The 24,816-nt window shown below is 40.2% G+C and overlaps 1 protein-coding gene across 12 annotated transcripts in view; it reads left to right on the forward strand.

The window, feature by feature from the left end:
- The window catches only part of NRCAM (neuronal cell adhesion molecule), a 392,315-nt gene that overhangs the window by 241,580 nt on the left and 125,919 nt on the right, over positions 1 to 24,816 (forward strand). The window contains exon 1 of one of the 12 annotated variants that reach the window (XM_066272167.1): positions 10,998 to 11,143. The exons of the other annotated variants lie outside the window; for them this stretch is intronic. The gene's annotated coding sequence lies outside the window, so the exon portion shown is untranslated. Of the gene's footprint in view, positions 1 to 10,997; positions 11,144 to 24,816 lie in introns of those variants that run through there. 12 annotated transcript variants of the gene reach the window in all.

Consider the following 24,816-nt stretch of genomic DNA (forward strand, 5'->3'; position numbering starts at 1 on the left):
TTCCTTACTGCAGGGTTCTCTTGGTCAGTAGCTCAGTACAAGGAAAGTGGCCCCTACTCCAGAGCCTGATCCCACTGCTGGATACTCAAATTTTATTTCTCCTACTCCAGAGCCTGATCAGCCACTGCTGGATACTCAAATTTTATTTCTCCTCAACAAGGTGAGCAGCAGGTTCCAATTGAAGTGGTACTTACGGTCCCCTCTGCAAAAGTTCTTTCAGCTGGTGAGAGCTTGGTCTCAGGGAGGAAGATCAAGAGAGTCCTCTTCTGTGGCTTACTGTGCCCCCCCTCTGAAAGTGAGTAAGCCCCTCAACTAGATCCAACAATAGGCTCACAGGGACCCACACTTTAAATATCCATGCTCCAAGCTTCTCTCCCTTCCCTCATTAGAATCTAGCCCAGCAGGACAGGATAACCAGCACCTGGGCCAGTTGATTGTGCAACTCCACCTTATCCAATGCATATGAGCTGCAGTGATGGTGCTGATCACAGAGAGCAAAATTTACCAGATGTGAGGAACCCTGCTTTTGGATACCACTCTAGCAAGGATTGTTAGGTTCTAAACTGATGCTCTTAGCAGGTGGCTACTAGTTGTGCCAGCTCTGGGCCTCCCTGGAAGGAACCCAGCATAGACCAGTGGGAGACACTGCCTGTGACTGGCCCTCAGCAACCTTCTTGGAGCTATAAGGAATAAGAGTTTGTGGCTGCCTCTGCTGGTCCCAGGTGTACATGGAAATACCAATCTGCACACTCACACTGGGCCTGGAGGAAGGTCCGCTTAAAAGGCCTAGATTCCTTGAGTCCCACTTCCTGCAGCCTCTGTCTGCTGGCTGCTTGTTGAGCTCAACCACTGAAAAAACCTGTGCTAGAGTCCAGAGCCTGTGGGCATTAGGGGATTAGGAAGGATGGTGGGTGTGGCTTTGCCCCCCAGCCCCAGGTGTCAGTCTATCCAGACTTTTTCACAGACCTCAGTAAGGTGTGGTACCAGGAATTTAGTGGATGTGGCCTCTGAGACCCAGAGGTGTTGTCCTACACTCAGTCTGGAAAGTTTCCACTGAGTCTCCTATGAGGTGGAATTATTGGTCTTGGACTTAGGAGCATGGGGGATGGAGATGAAACTTCAGCCTCAACACCAGAAAACTGAGTTGCTGACACACCCCTGCCTCCTAGCTTCTCAGCACAACCCAGTCGCTATGACTGGAGCAGGATACACTCCTGAAGGCAGAGCAGTTGCTTCTCTCCAGGCTGGTGCTGGTCAGAGGAAACTGCTCCATCCAAGAAAGATGGCGACTGCCATACTGGCGAATGACTTAGCACAGGGGTTCCAGTGGCCATCCCCCCTCTCCTTGGGCCTCCAACTTTATACTCTCTTCACACAACTCCAGTCATCTCAGTTCTCCCTCCACTAGAGCCCCAGCTAAGTGGCTGTGAATGAGATTTACTGTGTGGGCCCTTTAAGACATAGTCTGTGTCTCTGAGAGCTCTATTTCTTTCTCGCAGACTGAAACCCCACTCTTTTCACCTCCAAATGCTGTTTGTGTGCTCTGGGGCTTTGGGCCTGGGGCTGAGTATCCACACCTCTCAGGGCTACTCTCCCCACAGTGAGAGTCCCTCTGGACCCTCAGCTATAGCTCACTCCTGGGAGCGGGGCAGCCCTTTCTGTGTCTCCGACCTTCCTTCCAGTCTCAGTGTGACTTCTTCTGTGATCCTTGGTCATAGATTCCTCTTTGTTTAGTCAAAAGTTGTTTTTCAAGATGATTGTTCTTAAATTAAGTTGTAATTCTCTTTGGTCCTTGGAGATGGCAGTTGGAACATCTGCCTACTCTGTCGCCATCTTTGGATCTCCCTTAACTATCTTCTTATTATCAAGTGTTTATTGTGGATATTACATCTTGTTTATCCTAATTTAGTGTGTGCAAAGCCAAAGCCATTATTTTTACCTTACCCTGTTCTTCTCCCCATCTCTGCTCTTTGTACATTGGCCCCTTGATGTCCCTTAAACAAGCCAGTCACACTCTCAACCTCAGGGCCTTCCTACTATGGGTTCTTCTGTCTGGAGCATTTTTCCTGCTTATGTTCCAGTTGCTTGCTGCCTCTTCTTCAGGTCCTTGCTCAAATATCACTATTCAGTGAACTGTTTCCTGATCCTGTGGTGAGCAAGTATACTAATGCATGTATACACACACATTCACACACACACAAAACCTTGGAACCCCTGCCTACTTCTCTAGTTTGCTAGTTTATTTTTTTTCTCCCTAACACTTATCATCTAACTAACTATGTAATTAACAGTTATTTTGTTATAATCTGTCTACCTGAATGAGAATATGAGGGCCATGAGAGCATGAAATTTTGCTGGTTGTTTATTCCTGTATCCCAGCACCAGGAATACTGCCTGGCATATAGTAGGTGCTTTATTAGCTCAAAAAATGAGCTAATGAATGAGTGAATGTAGATTTATAAAACTTTTAAATTTCAGTCCTTTGTCATTAGCTCAATAAATTCTGCCTCACTTTTGTATAACATTCTGACTTCCCAAGCTTTGGAAATGCCATAATTGAGAACTCAGCTTACAAACAAATTATGCTAGCAGTAGGAAAGAGTACTGTGGTTTTCCATTGTTAAATGCAGAGGTGGGCTTAGAAAACTGTCAAAAGAAATGTTCCTCTTATTTTTTGAAACAAATGAACAAATCTAGCATTTGTTTTTGAGAGGACAAATGCTCTTTGCAAAGAACAGAAACTGTTCCCAAAATCTTTGAAGTGTGTCACTGGTCCTTTAATCAGTAGCTGAAAAAGCAAGTATCTCAGTGACAAACATGGCCTTTGTTGAGATGACAGCTAATCATAAGTTTACAAAGACTGATTGGACATTTGGCTTGTGACTAATTCCTGGCAGTGACACAGAAGAAGCTCTTAACTGGCCTAGCTGCATATATTTTGAGTAAAGACCCTTGTCCTCAAAGAAATTCAATTTTTTGCCTAGTGCTCTTATTTAGATTAAAATAATGCTTTACTCAAGATATAAATAACATAGAGAATTCTGCCAAAGTCACAGCAATTTCTATAATGGTAGAAGGAAACAGATTGCTTAGGAACAGGGATTATCATTATTTGTTCCTTAGAGGTTGATTTTTTCAAGAATCATTTCATTTGTTCCTAATGGTCTCCCAATTTCTCTTTAGGATGCCTGGAACCCCCCAACCCCCCCCCCCCCCCCCCCGCTGGCTGGTACTGAAACTTCAGGACTCAGTTTCCTTAATCCAGTTTTGTATTTCTTGAGTTGCTGCTGCTTTAATCACATGTCGAACATGGATTGGCACTGAGTCACCTATATACTCTCCCGCATGCCAGGGACTTTAAGCTCTAATCCTTGCGGAAATAAAACTTCTGAGGTCTCCCCCCATGTAATGCTTTAAGGACGCCATATTTCAGCTCTTTCCAGGGAGAGATATCAGGATAGCGGCACAAAACTAGAAAGCACAATAGAGAAGCTTTCCCAGCTTTAAAACTGAATAGGAGCCCAGCCTTGTCCCCAAGGGCTCTGGAGCCCTTCCTGTTAAGCCCTTCCTCAGTGCGCTGAGGAGGCTCTGCCCGTGATGCTGTCCTCCAGCACAGGACACTGACCACAGCGGTACTTTGGTGGTTGTCACAAACGCTGTTCTCCATTAATGGAAACAGGGCCAATTCAGTGTTGTTTTCAAGTACAGACTCAGGATTCAGATACTTAATTAGACAACATGAGTCCTGGCTTTGTCAATAACAAGTCAGGAATGCGGAGAAGTAACTTGACCACTGTCTGTGGGCTTCACTTTCTTCATCTGTAAAATGGGAAATCCTTTGGTTTTGAAGATGTGTAAAAGCGTTAACACATGCAAAGGACCTGGTACAGAGTAAACCCTTAGTAAAAAGTAGTTATGGTAGTAAAATAAATAAAACTCAATCCCAAATGATATAAAGTGCTTCAGTTTTAGGGGAGAAAATAATAAAATCAGGAGCTTTAATAAAGGCTGAAAAAAACTGACAATCTAGCAATCATTTAATCACTTTTTCTCCCACTCTTAACCCTTGGTAATTAATAGTTCTGTCCCAAATTGCATATGTGTAGTAATTGTACTCTTTTTTGCTATAGACAAAAGGTTTCTGATGTATGGTGATGCAAATGTGGATTTAAAGAATGCTAATATTAAAATGAGCCAGAAGTTAATGAACAGGAAACTGAACAAGAATGGGGCAGACTACTTGGCACCAGAGTTGGCTTCAGGGCAGGAAGTGTAAACCAAGGGTGCCCAGAAAGGGGAAGTGATTTAGAAGACTAGAGAGTGGGCTGGGTGAGGGCTGCATCTGGGCTGCGAGCAGACTTGACTGGGTGCTGAGGGGAAAACACTCCTCACACCAAGCAAGCAGAGTTTGTGATGAAGGCTGTGACTTTCCCATCGCACAAGCAGTCTGTGTGCCTTGTACCTTGGCCCTTGAATGTATCTGTTGTGTCTTATTTACTCATGGTTCACATGCGTTAGTTCTGTTACCCAGATAGATTGTAGACTTCTTCAGGGCAGGGACAGCGTCTTTTGCTTTATATCCCTCTTCCAAAGTGTCACCACATAGCAGGAATATTTGTGTAAGGCAAGTACAAAGGAAAACAAAAGCCATATTAGGTATTTTAAACAAAGGACTGTATTCAGAAGACTGGAGCTTGGAAAACAAGAAAGAGAGAGAAAAAGAGGGCCAGGTGTTGGAGGAACAAAAAGGAAGAGGTGATATCTACATCAGAAGCAGCTAATGTCCCTGGGCTGGAACCCATGAACTTGCTTTAGTGGTTGCAAGTGGGTTCAAGGCACATGCATCTGATTCTGGATCTACTCAAGAGGTAGCTATGTCAACCAGGGTTGAAACCAGTAAGAAGGTGCTGATGCTTCCTGGGCTGCTGGAGTCACACCAGCCCCACTGCTGCTATGGCAACCACCATCACTGCCTCATTCTGAGTCAGAACCAGGAATCTTCTCTGTCCTATTCTTTTGTATTGCCCACCAGTAACAATTAGCAGAACCAAATAGAAAGACAACTGCTAAAAGAGCATGGAAATTTAGTTTGCAAACCTTTAGCCCCAGTAGTACAAAATATAGTGAGACAGATGTGGGTCAAAGACAACAGATGCATAATTATAAGGGAAAGAACATTCGATTTAAAATCAGAAAACCTGAAACCAAGCCCCTAACACTTAGTAGTCATGTGATCTTGTACAAGTTAGTGAACCTCTCTAACCCTCAGCATTCTTTCTAGTAAAATGAGAATGATAATAATATTGTCTAAATGAGTTGTTTTGAGGACTAAATGAGATAAAGCATATGGAAACTATTTAGAAATGATAAAATTCTGTGTGAATGTTAGTTACCTTACAAGAACCTGTTATGAAACAATCTAAAGAGCTTTTTCATAAACTAGAAAATATTTCTGCCAGACTTGTGTGCATTTAGACTTCCTTTATGATATTGGAGAACATTACTAAGTTGGGAGACATATGAGATCACTGGTATTTGTCAATTTAGCAGATTAAAAATTTTTTTAACAATTCTCTTTTGATGGGTCATATCCAAAGATAAGCAGCTGAGCCCTCTTAGAAGCAGGAAGGAAGGACGGCTAGCTTTGGGTTACACAAATGAACTTATTAAGGGGATTTATAAGCCATCTAGTAATTAGAAAGGAGGGGAGTGAAAAGAGTCTTTCATAGCCACGCCATGATCAGCTGCTGGACAATTAGAGGCACAGTTTCCATTATATTGTCATAGTCCTCTGTTGGGGTCAGGCTTGTGAGCCAGGATACAGCTGGTGAGTGCATGCAGGGAGGCTGTTAATTAATCACAAGGGGGTGGAAACTGAGGATGAAGCGTTCACATCCTTTGATTTCAAATGGCCCCTGTTCCACTGCATTGACCTGCATTTCCTAAGTTGACCTCCATTAGATTTCTGTAAACTGTGGCATGTTAGGTCCTCATTGACAAGTTGCCAGTGGAGTGGATTAGACCAGTGCTTTTCAACCACTGGTCCATGGACTGGTCTGCCAGAAATTTCATGCCTGTCCGCAAAAGAGTTAACCACCCTGATGTTGTAGAGTGAAATGCTAGTTTGACTAGTGGAAAAGAGTTGGTTGATTTAGCTATTAACATGTTTTACACTAGTAATAGATAATAACAGCTACTTCTTTTCCGAAGCTTTTTCTGTGTCAGACACTATTCTATCCACTACCAAAATTCCCTTAGCCTTTGTAATAACTTTATGAGGTAGAAACTGTGATCTCTACTTTTACACATGAGGAAATTGAGGCACAGAGGCCTTAGGTAGTTTGTGTAAGACAGTAAGTGGGGGAAACGGGCTTTGAACTCAGGTCAGGCTGTCTCCAGTGTGTGTTCTTGACCACACACACTGTGGAAGCACTGCCTCTCAAAGGTCAAAATTTCTTTTATGTCTTCCTTTTTGGAGATTGTTCACCCAATTAGATGTGGCATATTTAACAACAGAAATTTCTGTAGATAAATCATACTCCTGAATTAGCAATCAAGTCTCTGACAGGTTGTATCAGCATTTTGCGATTGTCTTTTCAGACTTTAATGTTATATATTTCAGTATTTCAACTTGCTGAGAATTAAAGTTTCTTAACAGTTTCTTTACAAGTAAAGAAGTATACTACACCAAACACCAGAACAGGCATCTGGTGCCAAGAGAACCTTGGGTATGTTTTTTCAGATAAGGAGCCACCTCAAAGAGGCCACAGCTACCTAGCAGCACAGAGTCTAGAGGGCATCTGGCCATGGATGTGTTTCTTATCCTGGAACCACACAGCACTTTACCATGAGTTGCTACTACTTTAAAAACAGTTACTTTCACATATGAATTTGTCTTTCTGGCTTTATAAAAATTAGTTGGTCTGGGTTTTTATTTCCCTGGCCACACTGTCAGCTAGACCAGCAGCAGCAGGCCCTTAGCTGTCCAACAGGCAAGGCCCGAGCCTTCATTCCTCCACAGGCAGGTTCGTTCTTTACCTCGTAAGCATTTTAGTTTGAGGCAAAGACTTTCTTATTCTAGTTAAGTCTTTCTATACCACCACATTGTTCTTACAGAAAATGATAGCTACTTACAGTTCAGATACTTTTTAAAAATGTTTTAGTTTAAGATGACAGTCAGAATTTAACTTCTTTATGGAGTGATAAAGTTGTCTGTTCCATCTCCTTTCCTTTTTTTCCCTCTCTACCCACCCCGGTTCTCCAAGAATCTGTGGTAATATACTAGTTACAGGCATGGTCAAAAGAAATATTGATCACTGTCCTCATTTACATGCAATAAATATATACACATATATTTAAAAACTGGTGATACACCAAAGATATACAGATGGCAAGTAAACATAAAAAGATGCTCCAAGTCCTATGTCATAAAGAAAATGCAAATTAAACAACAGTGACTATATGAAATCAGGGAAGAGCCCAATAGCCAAAGCAATCTTGAGAAGAAGGAATAAAGCTGCAGGCACCACACATCCTGATTTCAAACTGTATTACAAAACTATAGTAATCAGTAAGAATGGTATTCTTTTCAATGGAATGGAATAAAAAGTCCAGAAATAAACCCATGCATTTATGGTCAGTTAACTTACAACAAAGGAGCCAAGCATATACAATGGGGAAAGGACAGTCTTTTCAATAAATGGTGTTGAGAAAACTGAACAATGTACATAGAATGAAACCAGACCACTGCTTAAAACATACACAAAATTAACTCAAAATGGATTAAAGACTTGAATATGAGACCTGGAACCTTAAAACTCCTAGAAGAAAACCTAGATGGTGAGTTCCTTGACACCATCAGTCTTAGAGATGACTTTTGGATTTTACACCAAAAGCGAAGGCAGCAAAAGCAAAAACAAACAAGTGGACTACATCAATCTAAAAAGCTTCTGCACAGCAGAGAAAATCATCAAGAAATATAAAAGGCAGCCTACTGAATGAGAGAAAGTATTTGCAAATAATATATCTGATAAGGGGTTAATATCCAAAATATATAAAGAACACATACAATTCAATAGCAAGAAAACCTAAAAAACCTCCCAACAATTCAATTAACAAATGAACAGAGGATCTGAACAGTTGTTTTTTTCAAAGAAGATATACAGATGGCCAACATGGATAATAAAATATCACTAATCATCAAGAAAATACTAATCAAAAACACAATGAGGTGTCACCTCATACATGTTAGAATGACTACTATCAAACAGACAAGAAATAACAAATTTTGTCAAGGATGTGAAAGAAAAGTAACCTCTGTTGGTGAGAATATAAATTGGTGCAGTCACTGTGGAAAATATTAAAACTGTAACTACCATATGATCCAACAATTCCACTTCTGGGTACTGATCAGAAGAAAATGAAAATACTAACTTTGAAATATATATGCACTCCCATGTTTATTGTAGCATATTTACAATAGCCATGATATTAGAAACTACCTAAGTGTCCATCAATCAATGAATGAATAAAGGAGATGTGATATATATAACGGAATATTATTCAGCCATAAAAATGAATGAAATTTTGCCATATGTGACAACATAGATGGACTGTGAAGGCATTATGTAAATGAAATATCAGACGAGGAAAGACAAATGCCAAATTATCTCACTTACATGTAGAACTGAAAATAAATTTTGTACAAAAAAACAACTACAGATACAGTGAACAGATCGATGGTTGCCAGGGCTGGGAGGTGGGTAAAATGCATGAAGGGAGCTAAAAGGCACAAAATTCCAGTTAAAAGTAAATAATAATAAATCATTAACTATAGTTAATAATCTTATATCAATATTACAATTTTAAAAGTTTCTAAGAAAATAGATCTTAAAAGTTCTTATTACAGCCTGACCAGGCAGTGGTGCAGTGGATAGACCATCGGGCTGGGATGCAGAGGACCCAGGTTCGAGACCCCGAGGTCGCCAGCTTGAGCACGGGCTCATCTGGCTTGAGCAAAAAGCTCACCAGCTTGGACCCAAGGTCGCTGGCTCAAGCAAGGGGTTACTCGGTCTGCACATATGAGATAGCAATCAATGAACAACTGGTGTGTCACAATGAAAAACTGATGATTGATGCTTCTCACCTCTCTCTGTTCCTGTCTTTCTATCCCTGTCTATCTCTCTCTCTGACTCTTTCTCTGTCCCTGTAAAAAAATAAAATAAAAGTTCTCATTACAAGAAAATAATCTGTAATTCTGTATAATCATGAATGTTAGTTAATTAGATTTATTGTGGTGATTAATTTCACAATAGATACAAAATCAAGTCATTAAATTATACACTGGAAACTAATATAATGTATTGATATATAAATTATACCTCAATAATAAAAAAAGAAATCAAAACAACAACAGTGAGATACCAGTACACACTTATCAGAATGTCCTAACTCCAGAACACTGATAATATCGAATGCAGATGAGGATGTGGTACAACAGGAACTCTCATTCATTGCTGGTGGGAAGGTAAAATAGTACAGCCAATTTGGAAAACAGTTTGGACGTTTCTTACAAAACTAAACATACTTTTATCTGACGCAGAAATCATGTTCCTTGGTATTTATCCAGTGAGTTGAACATTTATGTACACACAACTGTTTATAGCAGCTTCATTTATAATAACCAAAACCTAGAAGCAAACACAATGTCCTTCAATAGGTGAGTAGATAAATGAACGGTGGTACATTCAAAGAATGGAATACTGTGTAGGGCTAAAAAGAAATGAGCTATCAAGTCATGAAAAGATATGAAGAAACCTTAAATGTATACTGTATTGCTAAGTGAAAGAAGCCAATTTGAAAAGGCTATATTACTTTCAGATTCCAAGCATATGAGATCCTGGAAAAGGCAAAACTACGGAGACAGTAAAAATATTTGTTGTTACCAGGGGTTGCGAGGGTGAAGGATGAATAGACAGAGCACAGAGCATTTTAAGACAGTAAAAATACTCTGTATATTATAATAATGGATACATATCATTATATATTTGTTCAAGTCTATAAAATGTACAACACCAAGAGTAACCCAAGATAAACTATAGACTTTGGTGACTACGATATGTCAGTTTGGGATTATCAATGCTAACTAACATCTGTACCATTCTGGTGGGGGATGCTGATAATGGGGGAGACTATTCATGCATAAGGGTAGGGAGTATATTGGAAATCTTTGTACCTTTCTCTCAATTTTGTTTTTATTCTAAAACTGCTCTAAAGTCTTCAAAAAAAAATTTTAAACCAAATCATTGGTGTGCAGTCATTAGCCAGTTTTTATGATCCATGTTTAACTGTCAAGAAAGACACATTTGATGAAGAAACAATTTCAAATTGACTTGTCTTTCTCTGTTATTATGCAAATCATTAAATTGTATTAATTTTTGGCTTTCTAATTATGTATCACAAGGCCTATGACCTCTGAGTGTTTGCTTGCTATCTGGCTATTTTTAATTCAAAAATAAATTGCATAATGAAAATAATTCTATTTTCCATTGAGATAACACATTTTTAATTACTCAGAAGGGAGTCAAATTAAGTAGTGTTTACCCAAAGTAAATGCAAGATATAATAAAATATCTTCATGGCATGTTTAATTAGAAACAGTCCCGCCTGACTAGGTGGTGGCACAGTGGATAGAGTGTCAGATGGAGAGGACACAGGTTCTAACCCCGAGGTCATCAGCTTGAGCACAGGCTCATCTGGTTTGAGCAAGACTCACCAGCTTGAGCCCAAGGTCACCTGGTCAAGGCACATATGAGAAAGCAATCAATGAGAAACTAAGGTGCCGCAACAAAGAATTGATGCTTCTCATCTCTCTCCTTTCCTTTCTGCCTGTCCCTCTCTCTCTCTGTCTCTCTCTGTCTCTGTCACAAAAGAAGAAGAAGAAGAAGAAGAAGAAGAAGAAGAAGAAGAAGAAGAAGAAGAAGAAGAAGAAGAAGAAGAAGAAGAAGAAGAAGAAGAAGAAGAAGAAGAAGAAGAAGAAGAAGAAGAAGAAGAAGAAGAAGAAGGAGGAGAAGAAAGAAGAAAGAAGAAGAAGAAGAAAGAAGAAACAGTACCGTATACAAACTAATCTGGTGTTGGATTAGAGGTATATGGAAGTATAAGCCAGAAATACAGATTTTATTTATTTATTTATTTGCTTGTTTGTTTATTTACTTATTTTGAGCTTGTATTTCATATGCCAACAGGTAAGCGATTAGATTCTGGATTTGCCAGTTTCTTTTCCCTTGGAACCATTGGAGATGTGAGTAATCCTAGGCGGTTTTGTTCATGCTCACGTACAGATAGTCTCTGTAAGTGCCCAGATGTGAGCACTGTGATTCAGCTTTGTAATGCTGTTGATCTGGCAATAAAAGCCCTGTCTGAGTAGTTAACTATCTTTTTTACATTTGCTATGGTCCAGTGGTATCACAGAGCTTTGTGGCTTCAGCAGCTAGTTGATGACAGTCAGCAGATTCTAAAGCCTTTCAGAACTCTGAAAGAATAGATGCTGATAGTGCACAATGCTGAAATTGAAATGAGGAATGGAATAATGGATATTCAAATGTTGGTGCAATATAGCTTCCAAAAACGATTACAGTTCATTTTCTTTGATTAGCTTTTCAAGTTTTGTCTTTAATTCTTTATTGTTTAAGTTCTGTCAAATGACATCCAGGAAAACATTACCTCATGAAATCTGTCAGAAATGTTTAGACAGTTGTAATCACAGAGAACTGCCTGCTTTGTTCTGTGCTGGTGACCCTGCTTCTGTCCTACGCTGATCGTTGCTGACTCAACTTGTTAAGGGTATAAATGATTCCTTTTTAAATGTTTGAGGGAAATGGTGTTTGGCTTTTGTGTGAGCTAGGAACAGTATTCACCTGACAGAAATTTGAAAACAAGTGAGTTAAATGAAGTAGTAGTATTTTTACTCAGATCAAAGAAGTCTGACATTTTGTAGCTCAGGGGAAAATGGCGCTTCACAGATTATGATCAAGACACAAGATCCCCCTTGCTTTCTGCTCTTCCCTCCTTGGGTGGTGCTTCTAGTGCTAGTTCTGTGAACTGGACTGCTGGCAATGCCCACGTTTCATGCAGCAAGATAGGGAAGGGCAAAAAGGGTGAACACTCATGACAGTGTTACTTTGACATATAACAGTTGGACTTAGCACTGAATGTGGACATTTGAGACTCTAAGATGGAAATTGGATGAGATGATGTTTAAGCCTACCTATTAACAAAACCTTCCAAGGTTATATTTAGTGGCAGCACAGCTTCACACACACACCCCCACTCTTCGCAGGCTTCCTTTCCAGAAAGGAGGAACCCTGCAGTGCCATCATCAGCTTGCTTGCAGTGTTCTCATGCTTTAGGGCAGGGGTCAGTAACCTATGGCTCATGAGCCAGATGTGGCTCTTTTGATGGCTGCATCTGGCTCGCAGACAAATCTTTAATAAAAAAAATAATAACATTAAAAATACAAAACATTCTCATGTATTACAATCCATTCATTTTCTACCACTCATGTTCATGGTTGTGGGTGGCTGGAGCCAATCACAGCTGTCTTCTGGGACAACACCAAATTTTTATTGGATAATGCATAACGTACACAGGTCGTTGTATGGCTCTCACAGAATTACATTTTAAAATGTGTGGCGTTCATGGCTCTCTCAGCCAGAAAGGTTCCCGACCCCTGCTTTAGTGTGTATTAGAATCACCTGAAGTATGAATTGCAAATGGATTTTAATCCTACCTCCAGGGTTTCTGATACAGTGGGGCTGGGGGGGGGGGCAAGAATTTGACTTTCTAACAGGTTTACGGGTGACTTTGATGCTAGTGATCTGGAGACCAGACTTAGAGCATCACTGAGTTAGAAGACTTTTATCTATAGCACATCAAAATTCCTGCTAGTGAGGAATTCCCAGGTAAGGCTCTGAAGCCTGAACTTCTGTGACTTAACTGTTGATTCAATTTAATTCAGTAATCATTGCTTGAGTGCTTGGTGTGCCTGGCCCCAACAGACAGTGCTAGGATGATAAGAGAAACAAAAATGAATCAAATACTTAAAAAGCTTACAAACATTTGCCAAGTACCTAAATAACTATTGAGAGGCAGATAATCTGTACTTTTCCTCTTTATACTGTCGGCAGTGTATATAGAATTTTAATGGAATGCCAAGTTTCAATATTTCAGTTATGCCAATGGTGAGTCTGCATTTTAATTTAAAAGAGGCGGTCATTTCCTTTGACCACCCTGAGCCCTAGATAACTTTTGTTTTGGGAAATCCCAGCCCAATTCACTGCATGTGTCGTTCCAAGCAGGCTGATCTTCATCAATCCCTATAATGCAACCCCAATAGAAATGGAGAAAAGCCATAATCAGCAGTAACAGAGACTCAAGGTCTAAATCATAATCCTGCTGAAGAAATAACTCATATCTCCTTCTCACAGAAAACAAATTACACCTTCTCCAAAGAAAAAAATAAGTAAATTCAGTAGGAATGGCTCATACGGTTAGTTATATGACATCTTTTCAGTGAGGAAAACACTTTCTCCTCCTCCTCCTCACCATGGCCCCTGCAGATTGCTGATTTGCCCTGAGAATCATTTAGAGAGTGGAGGGAGTAGTAGGGAAGAATTCTAATGTAACTTAAACTGTCTAACAACCAAAGGAAGGGTTCTTCTCTCCAATAAAACAGACTTTTAAGCAAAGGTAGGGGAATACAATAAATGTGTGAATCCATGTAAAGTGAGCTAAAAATAAAAGTTTCTTATTGATTCTAAACTAATTAGAGAGGGTACAGTTATAGTGGTTTACTTACAGTTCTCAAAATACTGTACTGATAACTTAGCGCATGGTGGTGCAGTGGATGGAGCATCGACCTGGAATGCTAAGGTCGCCAGTTCGAAACCCTGGGCTTGCCTGGTCAAGGCACATATGAGAAACAACAACTACTAGTTGATGCTTCCTGCTCTTTTCCTCCCTTTTTCTCTTTCTCCTCTCTCTACAAATCAATAATAATAAAAATACTGTACATATATACATTTCCCATATAATTTGAGTAACCATCGCTAATACATGCAAAGAAAATGTACTTAGTAAAGAGTTTGAATGCACTATGTCTTTTATGTAGGCATGAATATTTCCTATTTAGAATTTATTAAGATTTAAAATCTAAGTGTATTGGAACCTTACTGAATAAGATATGCCTAATTATAAAAATAACAAAAATGGCATAGCTTATTTTATAGTGGAATGAAAGAGTATAGACCATGGAGTAATGTAGACCTGGCTGCCATTTAATAGCTAAGTTTGATAAAATGGGAAAAGTAATATCTACTTTACAGGGTTTGGGACGATTAAATAAAATAAGGTACATAAAATACTTAGAAGAATGTTTGATGCATATTAATCACTCAGTATATACTTTCTCTTTCTCCTTCAATCTTTCCTTTTTTTTCTTCCTCTTGTCCTCTTCCTCTTCTTTCTTCTTTTTCTCCTTCTTTTTTCTCCTCCTTCTTCGTTTCAGTGAGTACTGTCCTGCTCAAAGAACCGTCTCATTGAATTTCTATCATCATTTTCATGTGTGAGGTTGGATTTGATTTCCGAAATGTTCGTATGTCACTCACAAACACTGCCCCTGTGGATAAGGCTGCTGAGCATTGCTCTACAGCAGCAGTCTGTGAACCGCTGCTGCGGACCCGGCCCTCTGCCTGCTTTGTGTGTCTGTGAGCAGATGGTTTTAACATTTTCAAATGGTTGGGGCACAAAACAGACTCTCGGGGCAGAGAGGAGGTGGCAGTGGACTGGACCTGAGTGCAGACAAAGGAGAACCAGCATGATTGGGGGAGGCATTCTGGGACAGTTCTATGGTCAAACCTGGTGGAAACCCTTCTCCTCTACCCTGAAAAAGAAAAAGACAACATCAAAAGAATACTTCATGGAATGTGAAAATTACATGAAATTCAAATTTCAGTATCCATAAATAAAGTTTTGTTGGAACCCTACAACAAAAAACAGGCTATTTCTACAGAAAGATGCCAGAGTTGAGCTGTTGCAACAGAGAGTATAGGACCACAGAACCTAAAATATTTATTATCTGACCCTTATGGAGGAAGGTTGCTGACCCATTCTGAAAGAACAGAACATGCGTGAATTTTAACTTGGTGCTGAAGCCAATTCTGAAGAGGACCCTCCTGGTGGGACCTCCTGCTGCAGGGTGGGAGTGAGCACTGTACTTCTCGGGGACTGTGGAGGGAGCATCCAGGGAGAGAGGGGGGTTTCTGATAGAATTGTGTACACAGAGACAACAATCCACCCTCTGCTCTTTTCATCACTCTCTTAGCTCCTGACAAAAGTCAGTGAATGATAAGCATATACAAAGAGTTTTGTTACTGGCTCCTCAATGCTTTATAGACCGCTTTATCTGGGAAGCAATCAGGGCCCTGGTGTGAGGCAGACCGGCACAGTAGGGCTTCACTGAAACACTCCCTAGGAACAGTTTGGACCTGCATGTCAGAGGATATCCAGTGACAGGGTCAATCTCTCCCTTTCTCCCCATTAGTTTATTTTTGGTAAATCCATTGTCTTCCCTGAGCAAGCTGGGAATTCCATTGTACCTCTTTAGGAGAAGGACTGACCAGATCAAATATCCAGCTTGAAACCCATTATAAAGGTTTTTTTTTTAGAAACATTGAAACTGATCACATATTCCTTGATGGTACCCCAAGATGGAGCCAGTACTAGCATTTGTGAACAAATGTGTATTGTTGATTTGTTTTCAATTAAATGCAACCAGCTATTCCTGGGAGAGTTGGTAGTATAGTGTTTTGCTCTAAAGGAATGGAACTGGGTGAATAAGAAAGGATAGGAGCTGTTTTCTTTTCCTGCAACCATGTCACAGACATGATGTGACCTGGTATCCAATGACTGAGTTTGAGAGAGAAGACAGAGGAATAAAGGTGGACTTAAAGCTTAGATGGGCAAACTAGACAAGCCAGTGAATGGGCTAAGTTAATGAATGCCAGATGTCAAGTGCATCAGTTCTCCTGGTTTTTCGTAGTAGCATCTACTCCTCTCTTCTCAAGTCTCACCCCAGCCTCTTGTTCACGTTGCTGCTTCAGTCATTCAGTGAGTAGACAAATGAGCCCCTCTCCCACACAACTGATTAGTCAGTCACTCATTATTAGTTGAGTGCTAATTATGTGCCAGGCAGAGTGCTAAGTGCCTGAGAACAAAGCCAAACAAGTGTTTTCTGCCCTTTCCAGTTTAGCACTCCCAGGCTCTCAGGGGAGACAGACCTGTAAACAGTGTATTCAAGTCTGGTGTGTTCCTAATAGAGGTCTGGGGGAGTGAAAATCTCACCCAGGGGATGGACAAGTAAACTAACAGTTGCAGTTCAGTATAAACTACAAGTCAGGCACAGAGAGGAAGAACATTTGACTCAGAGCAAGAATCTCCAAAGATTTCTGGGTAGAGGACCGAGACTTGAGGAACGAGAGGGAGGGGGATAACGCAGGCCAGAGAAGCCACAATCGGGAAGACATCCAGACTTGAAACAATTGCAGGGATGTTGGAAAAACTAGAACTATGAGTAGGTCATGTTAGAAGTGAGCATGTGTCAGCTCATAAGGGGCTGATGTCTGAACATTAACGAGGGGACCCTGGGAACCTGAGCAGGGGGGTCGTGATCAGGATTTTGTAACAAAGCTCTGGAAGCATGGAGAACAGACTAGAGAATATTGATGCTGGAGGTAGGAAGCCTAGTTAAAGCAACTAAAGTATCCTGAGAAGGTGAGAAAAAAAAAAGATTGAGGAGAAAGGCTCAACTAAACAACATGACGTCTTCAGGTAGGTGAGAAGAGTAAAGAGCAGATGGCATGTAGGTTCCAGCTTGAAGTCCTGGCACAGGAAATCACTCAAAAGCTGTACTTTTGTTGTATGAGAAATGAAGACAAGCTACAGTAGAATTCAGGGACAGGAATTTTAAGAAATGTGATAGAATTTGGGGAATGAGCAAAATGTTAGATGAGTGGAGGAAGAGAAGTCTAACGGGGGCTGGAAAAAGACACCAGAGAGCTAGAAAAGAAGGACAGCGTGGATCCTCAGGGCGGAGTTCAGGAAGGAGGGCGGCAGGTGCACAGCAGTGACACCCGGCAGCAAGGTCCAGTGAGGCCACAGCGGACCTCGGTCATGTGCTGGAGCCTCACACTGAGACATGCAGGGTTCCCCCTTTCTAGGTGGGTCACCTTTCACCTCTCGTGCTTCTGCCAAATTGAACTATTCTGGTTCCTGAGTGCATTCCTCAGTTTCAGTCTTCTGCTCTTTTTAGTTCATGGAATGAATGACTCAAAGCCCACATCAAATACCATCACCTTCAATTTTGTCTGAACTGGGATTGATTTTTTTTCTCTGCAGTCATAGCACTTCATCTATACTATATCTCTGTGTCATTGGTCACCTTCTAGCTAATGTTAACTCATAAAATTACCCATCTTTCTGTTCCTGTGCAAAGCACAGAAATTGTATTTTCAGAATACTTCAGGATTCAACTATTAGGTCATACTAAACACATGTCCATTGTCTTTTGCTGATGGTTTAAAGAATCCTAAAACCAACTTTCCCACCCCAAATTTAGCTCTTATCAGAATTTTAACTATTTGTGATATAAAATCAGTAAAGCTGACTTTCTAACAATATTTTTACATTGTTCATTTTCATTGACAATTTTAAATTTTTTTTTTTTTTTTAGATTTTATTTATTCATTATAGAGAGGAGAGAGAGAGAGAGAGAAGGGGGGAGGAGCAGGAAGCATCAACTCCCATATGCGCCTTGACCAGGCAAGCCCAGGGTTTTGAACCGGCAACCTCAGTGTTTCCAGGTTAACGCTTTATCCACTGTGCCACCACAGATCAGGCTTCATTGACAATTTTAAATTTCATTATGAAACACTATTATGCTTAGGGCATATGAAGCAGAGGAGTATTTGAAATCACTAGTTCTCACCTATCAGAACCACTCAAGGAGTTACAAAAACATGGCCGGGTTCCTCGCATCCCAGACGCTGGCTTCATTGTAAGGAGTGTGGCCTGGGCACTGGGAGTCCAGATCATCCCAGGAGGCTCTCAGGAGCAGCAGAGTTTGAGAGCCACTGTTTTTCAAGCTGATTTGCATTTGAAGTTTCCATCTTTTGCTGGTGATGACTCATTGTTCCCTATGCTGAAATCTGTGGTAGTTATATATAAGGTCTACTGGGAAGTTCTGTCCGTTTTTGGAATAAAACAAAATACAAATTTTTCTTGCCGTCAATAAACTTTATTAAATAATATAATTGCCATTATTATTAATGATTTCTTGCTGGCATGAGGGCAATTTGTATATCTCATTTTTGAAAAATGTTTTACCTTTTGATGCGAAAAATTGAACCAGTGCTTGTTTGATATCTTCTTCATTTTTGAATTTTTTGCCCTTCAAAACATTTTGTAAGGACAAAAACAAGTGATAGTCGGAGGGTGCTAAGTGCAGGGAATATGGTGGATGCGACAGAATTTCCCAGCCTAGTTCTGCAATTTTTTGACGAGTCCCCAAAGCAGCATGTGACCTGGCATTATCATGATGCAGTATGATGTTCTTCCTATTGAACATCGCCGGCCTCTTTTCTAAACTTTGTTTTAGTTAATTTGCTACGTCAGTGTGTATATAATAAGTGATAAAAATAGAGAGGCACACACGCGCCAAATAAACATGTGCTTATGTGTCGAAACTTGTGATAGAAACGGACAGAACTTTTCGGTAGACCTTATATAAAGCAGAAACTTGTTTCTAACTGCAACATAGTCCCTCCCTCTCCATCCTCTTCTCTGCTCCCAACCCGGAGAGAACAATCCTGGAAGCATGGCTGACACAGGTTTGCTTTCTGCCAGAGAGAAATGCCATTCCCTTCTATGAATGTGTTATGTTGGCCACATGCCAACAAATAACAAAACCTTGAATATATAAAAATATTTTACACTGAAATTTCGAGGTGCATGAATGCCATTAATGGTTTTAGGGCCCCATATTAGCTTTGTTCTTAGTAAGTTCTAGTGAAACAGAAATTCCTAATAAAAAATATGTTGGTGAGTGCTACTGTACAAGTGTTATATGTCTCTAGTCATCATTTCTCAACAACAAAGTGTTTAAAAAGGTTTCATCATTTGCAGGGAAATGAAAGAGGAGGAGAGAGGAGCCCTCAGGGGCCTGCATTCCAGATGTTAGAAAGGACTCCTCCTGTGTTTCATGGAAGAAAGCTTTCTTGCTTACCTTCTCTGTTATATCATCATTGGGTCATTTAATTAGAAATGATGTAGTAATATCTTTTATTTTGTATAATATACCTTGCTATGCTACTAAGTGGGTGTATATGGCCATTTTTTTATAGAGAGCTAGCTTTATTTTAAAATACTAAGTGAATTATAACATATGGCTGCTGGAAATATTATTTAACATATTTCCTTCTATGTGATAGTTATGTCAGGGATGCAGGACTGCAGTTGCACAGCAATGTTATTTTCCCATGGCTGCCTCCACATTCTTCCTCTGGGGCCAATTCTGCTCCTGGAAAAAGTCTCCACATTTGTCCACTACTGTGTTTAATCAAAAGTCTTCCAGACACTTGAATCCCCAAAACACTCTCAGTTCTGTCATTATTGTGTCCAGTTTAGCTTATTTATCAAAACTGCCAGCTGTATTCAAAGCCAAAGTTTTGCCCCGCCCCGCTCCAGCCTGCCAGTGTGGGCAGAGCAGCCCCCGGTCAGGAGTCATTTCACACTGACCTCTGCTGAGATCTCCACAGGCACCTCCGCCCACCTCACAGTTGCCACTGGGCTCCTTTACCTGCATTTTCTGGTGCATGGATTATACCCCTTCTCACTCCTGGGCAGCCAGCTGGGCACCTCCAGCATCCTTTCAAATCCTTGTCAAGATTTTATTCAAATACTTCCTGCCCCATGAAAACTTTTAGATTCATAATTCCAACTTACTTGCCTTTCTCTGAACTCTCACAAAACATCATGCCATTTCTGAGTCATTTATCCCCTATTCCTGCATTACAGTTATTTATGTAAAAACTCTCTTACTGCCTGACTCTTGTCTTAGCTCCCCAACTATATTCACAGCTTCTTGAGAACTTTCACCATTCATTTTTATTGAACACAGTATACAGGATACAAAGATAAAATATTAAAATAACAGTAAAAGCATTTATAAAATGTGTAGTTAAGTTATTATCATATAAAGTAAATATAGATATAAAGATGTGTATAATTGAACACATAAGGTAATTGCTCAAGTTCTTAATTTTGTTTATTTCATCAGGTTAACAGGATAAAGTAGGTTTATGTTTTTATAGTTTTCTCATAGATTTTAAAAAGGAAACATGCAGTCATTTAGAGCAATTGACCTAAATATTTTAAGTTGTTCCATGAAGTAATTATCATAATTATTGTGTTACACCAAAATGCAGACAGCAAATTACCTACTGCTTTATCAAGGAACCCATTTCTCAAGACCATTGGGATTTAGAAGGACAGGTTTTTCTTCATTTAATTTTTAAGTGTATTTAATGCCTCCATTTTAAGAGCTTTTTGCCTGATAGGCCCATTACTTCTTTGTCTACCTTCCTTGTCTTTATGAGGAAGATAATTCATAATTTTATCTTTTCTTACCTAGTTTTAGGGAGCAGGCTAAAACAGCTTATTAAGTATTTAAGAAATCAAATTAATGTAGCATTTGTGTCCTTATAACAGCTGCTAGCTACATTGCCAGATCTTCTATTCATTTTGTAAATGCATTGACATTGTTATTCCCATCAACCTAGTTAAAAATGGACAAAGCTCAAAGTATTTTCAGTAGCACCAAAGGGACTATATATAGGAGTTCTAGATTAATTGTATTGTAATTTGTGAGACAGTTCAATGAAAAATATGCTGAGATAGATTTGTGTGCATTCATTATTGTTCAGTGGGAGGGCTCTATTCCAACTCTTACCATTCTGTGATTTCAGTAGTTCTTTTTATAAGGTGGTCGTATCATAACATACTAGGATTGGCTGACACATGCTGGATATGCAGGGGAGCTCTTAGGCATCCCACTAATTCTCCTTGGCAAGAAAAGAGGCCTTTCCATCACATACTAAATATCTCATTTCCTCCTCACATCTGAAGCTCTGGCCTCTTCCAGCTTTTTGCAGATTGCCCTTCATTCTGCTGAAAGGAGCCAGCATTGCTGGAGCTTCAGTGCTTAATAGCCAGTAGAAAGAATAACTTTATTTTGAACTACCAAAAGAAAGATGATGCCAAATCCACGGAAGCTGAGAGGCCAGCCTCACCCCACAGGGCTCCATTGTTCTCTTTTCATCCTGATCTTTCAAAACTATATTTACTGTTAAGTTGTTTGGATATAAAAATAACCCGGAGAGACCTAAGACTTTGGGTTTTGGTACTGTGTTGGTGCTGTTGCTGAGGCTGACTATGCAGCTGAAGTGTGAGATGCCCGTGTCCCTCTGCCTCCGTGTGCAGTCACCTCTTTCAGACACTCCCTGCCCATCCTTACCTTGCTGCCAAATTACAAATGAGACCTGCCTCCTTTACGAAGCATTAAAATGGTGGTGCAAAAATCTCCCCCACCCCAAATTTCCTTTCAGAAAAAAATAACATTTTTATATATGTACATATATATAATATATTTTTAATATTTTAAGAACGTAAATATTTAAAAGCGTATAAAACAAACTGTGGCAATTATGAAACATAAGCCAAGGTTCTGTTTGATTTGTGAATGTAGAAAATGTTCATATTTTTTTCATGAAGATAGGAAATAAAAGCAAAGTAAAAATAAAATCGATAGGCCTGGCCAGTAAATCAGTGGATAGAGCATTGGCCCAGCATATGGACATCCTAGGTTTGATTTCCAGTCAGGGACACATGAGAAGCAACCCTCTGCTTTTCTCTTCCTCCATTTCCCCCTTGTCTTTCTCTTCCCTTCCCACAGCCAGTGGCTCAATTGGTTCCAGCATGGCCCTGGGTGCTGAGGATAGCTCAGTTGCTCTGAGCATGTTAGCCTCAGACACTATAACTAGGTTGGTACTGGATCATCAGCCCAGATGGGGTTGCCAAGTGGACCCCAGTCGAGGTGCTTGTGGGAATCTGTTTCTCTATCTCCCTTCCTCTCCTCTCACCTAAAAAATAAATAACTAAATAAAATTGATAGAAACTGAAAATCCTACCACTGTCCTACTCCAGTAATCAGTGTCCAGCATTTCTAGTCCAGCTACACTCTCTTGTTCCAGGAAGCCCATACCAATAGCATAAGAGACTAATCTCTTACACTCTTTCCCTATTGTCTGCCATAACAGAAAGCAAATAGGCATTATTAAACAGACAGCCCTCCTTCAGTACCTCTGCCGTCTAATTGCTATAATGCCTTTGAAGATACCACTGCTCTCTGAGCCTCAGTTTATTCATCTGTAAAATGTGAATTCAGTTTCATGATTTGATTTTTGGAATCTTGGGACCAGATGGGTTTTAGAATTCAGGATTTTCTTAGGGTTTTTTTTTGGGGGGGGGTTGTATTTTTCTGAAGTTGGAAACGGGGAGGCAGTCAGACAGACTCCTGCATGCGCCCGCCTGACCAGGATCCACCCGGCATGCCCACCAGGAGGCGATGCTCTGCTCATCTGGGGCATTGCTCTGTTGCAACCAGAGCCATTCTAGCGCCTGAGGCAGAGGCCATGGAGCCATCCCCAGCGCCCTGGCCAACTTTGCTCCAGTGGAGCCTCAGCTGCGGGAGGGGAAGAGAGAGACAGAGAGGAAGGAAAGGGGGAGGGGTGGAGAAGCAGATGGGTGCTTCTCCTGTGTGCCCTGGCCGGGAATCGAACCCGGGACTCCTGCATGCCAGGCCGATGCTCTACCACTGAGCCAACCGGCCAGGGCCTTTCTTAGGGTTTTTATTTTAGAAAAATAACAGTGTCACTACAAATGTTCTGGAACAGCCCAGCAGGGTCTTAAGCCACATCGTATAATCGAACAAACTAATAATCAGTAAAATGTGCAGATAGCCACACTTAGTGGGATAGAATATATAAATGGGTTAAAGTTGTCACCAAAATTTGAATTTTTCAGAATTTTTGTATCAGTGATCCTGTGCTGATCCCTTCCTTGAGGATGTACGTGGTTGTTCAGCAAATAGCAGTTGCTCCACCAGTGGCAGCTGCTGTTTATATTAGAATTAATGGTAGATAATATGGATTTTCTCTCTTACAGAAATTAGAATGTGAATGAAAAAATTCTGCTCACCATATACCTCTCATTCCCACTGAATTTCATAAAAGGCTTTAAAAAATGGTGGTGAACTTCACTCTTCAAGAAAATAGTGCAAGAGAGCCTAAATGCCTTTTCCAGTCATTTTAGACCTATTCTGTTACTCTGCTCTGAGATGATTGATAAGATTGGAATTATAGATTCAGAACAAGAAATGAGTTTCCATTACATAGTTAAAATTAGCACCAGCACACTTCTAGCTTTTTCTGTTTTTGCCCTAATTCTTACTTGAGGGGATAAAGTCCCTCACTCCACTAGCTCAGCCATGTCTGAGCATGCTGAAGTGGCCACTCCATCCCCGCGCTCGCTTTCTCTGCCAGCTCAGGCTCGGTGTGACCTTAGGCCAGCAGTTTGCAACTCGCCGGTGTACCAGGATCACTGTGATGTCTCATGAGAAGTTTTACCAATAATAAAGTACAGGTTTGTAAATGACTTATTAAAAAATAAATGAGTCATTATTTCAGGTTACCCTATGGTAATGTCCTTCTCACTACCTTGGCTTCTAACATACTTTATTAAATGGAAGAGAAAAGGGAGGGAATTGTGTAGGAGGGTGTCTTTCTTTTTCTTCTTTTTTCTAAATTGAATTTATTGGGATGAAATTGATTACTAAAATTATATAGGTTTCAGGGGATTCTATATACATTGCTATAATATATCATCTATATATTGTATGTTCACCATCCCAAGTCAAGTCTCCTTCCATCACCATCTGTCCCCCCACGCCCTCTTCCTCCCCCACCCCTTGTCTCTCCTGCAATCTCCACACTGTTTTCTGTGTCTGAGGTTTTTTGTTTTGATTTTTTTTGTTTTTGCTTAATTCCTTTACCTTTTTCACATAACCCCTTAATCCTCTTCTTTGACAGCTGTCAGATTGTTCTGTGTATCTATGAGTCTATTTCTATTTTGTTTGTTTTGTTCATTAGATTCCATATATAAGTAAAATCATATGGTATTTGTCTTTCTCTGACTGGCTTAATTCACTTAGCATAATGCTCTCCAGGCCTATCATGCTGTTGCAAAATGTTAAGATTTTCTTCTTTTTCAAAGCTAACTAGTATTCCATTGTGTAAATGTACCACAGCTTTATTATTCACTCATCTACTGACAGGCACTTGGGCTGCTTTTAAGTATTACCTATGGTAAATAATGCTGCAGTGAACATCGGTTTGCATATATTCTTTCAAAACAGTGTTTCAGGTTTCTTCAGATAAATTCCCAGAAGTGAATTTGCTGGGTCATAAGGCAGTTCTATTTTTAATTTTTTGAGGTAACTCCATACTGTTTTCCAAGGTGGCTGCACCAATTAGTATTCTAATCAACAGTGCATGAGGGTTCTCTTTTCTTCAAATCCTCACCAACACTGGTTGTTTATTGATTTATTGATGAAAGGCATTCTGAAGGTGTGAGGTAATATCTCATTGT

Source organism: Saccopteryx bilineata, chromosome 4, assembly GCF_036850765.1.
Source record: "Saccopteryx bilineata isolate mSacBil1 chromosome 4, mSacBil1_pri_phased_curated, whole genome shotgun sequence".
Classification (NCBI taxonomy): domain Eukaryota; kingdom Metazoa; phylum Chordata; class Mammalia; order Chiroptera; family Emballonuridae; genus Saccopteryx; species Saccopteryx bilineata.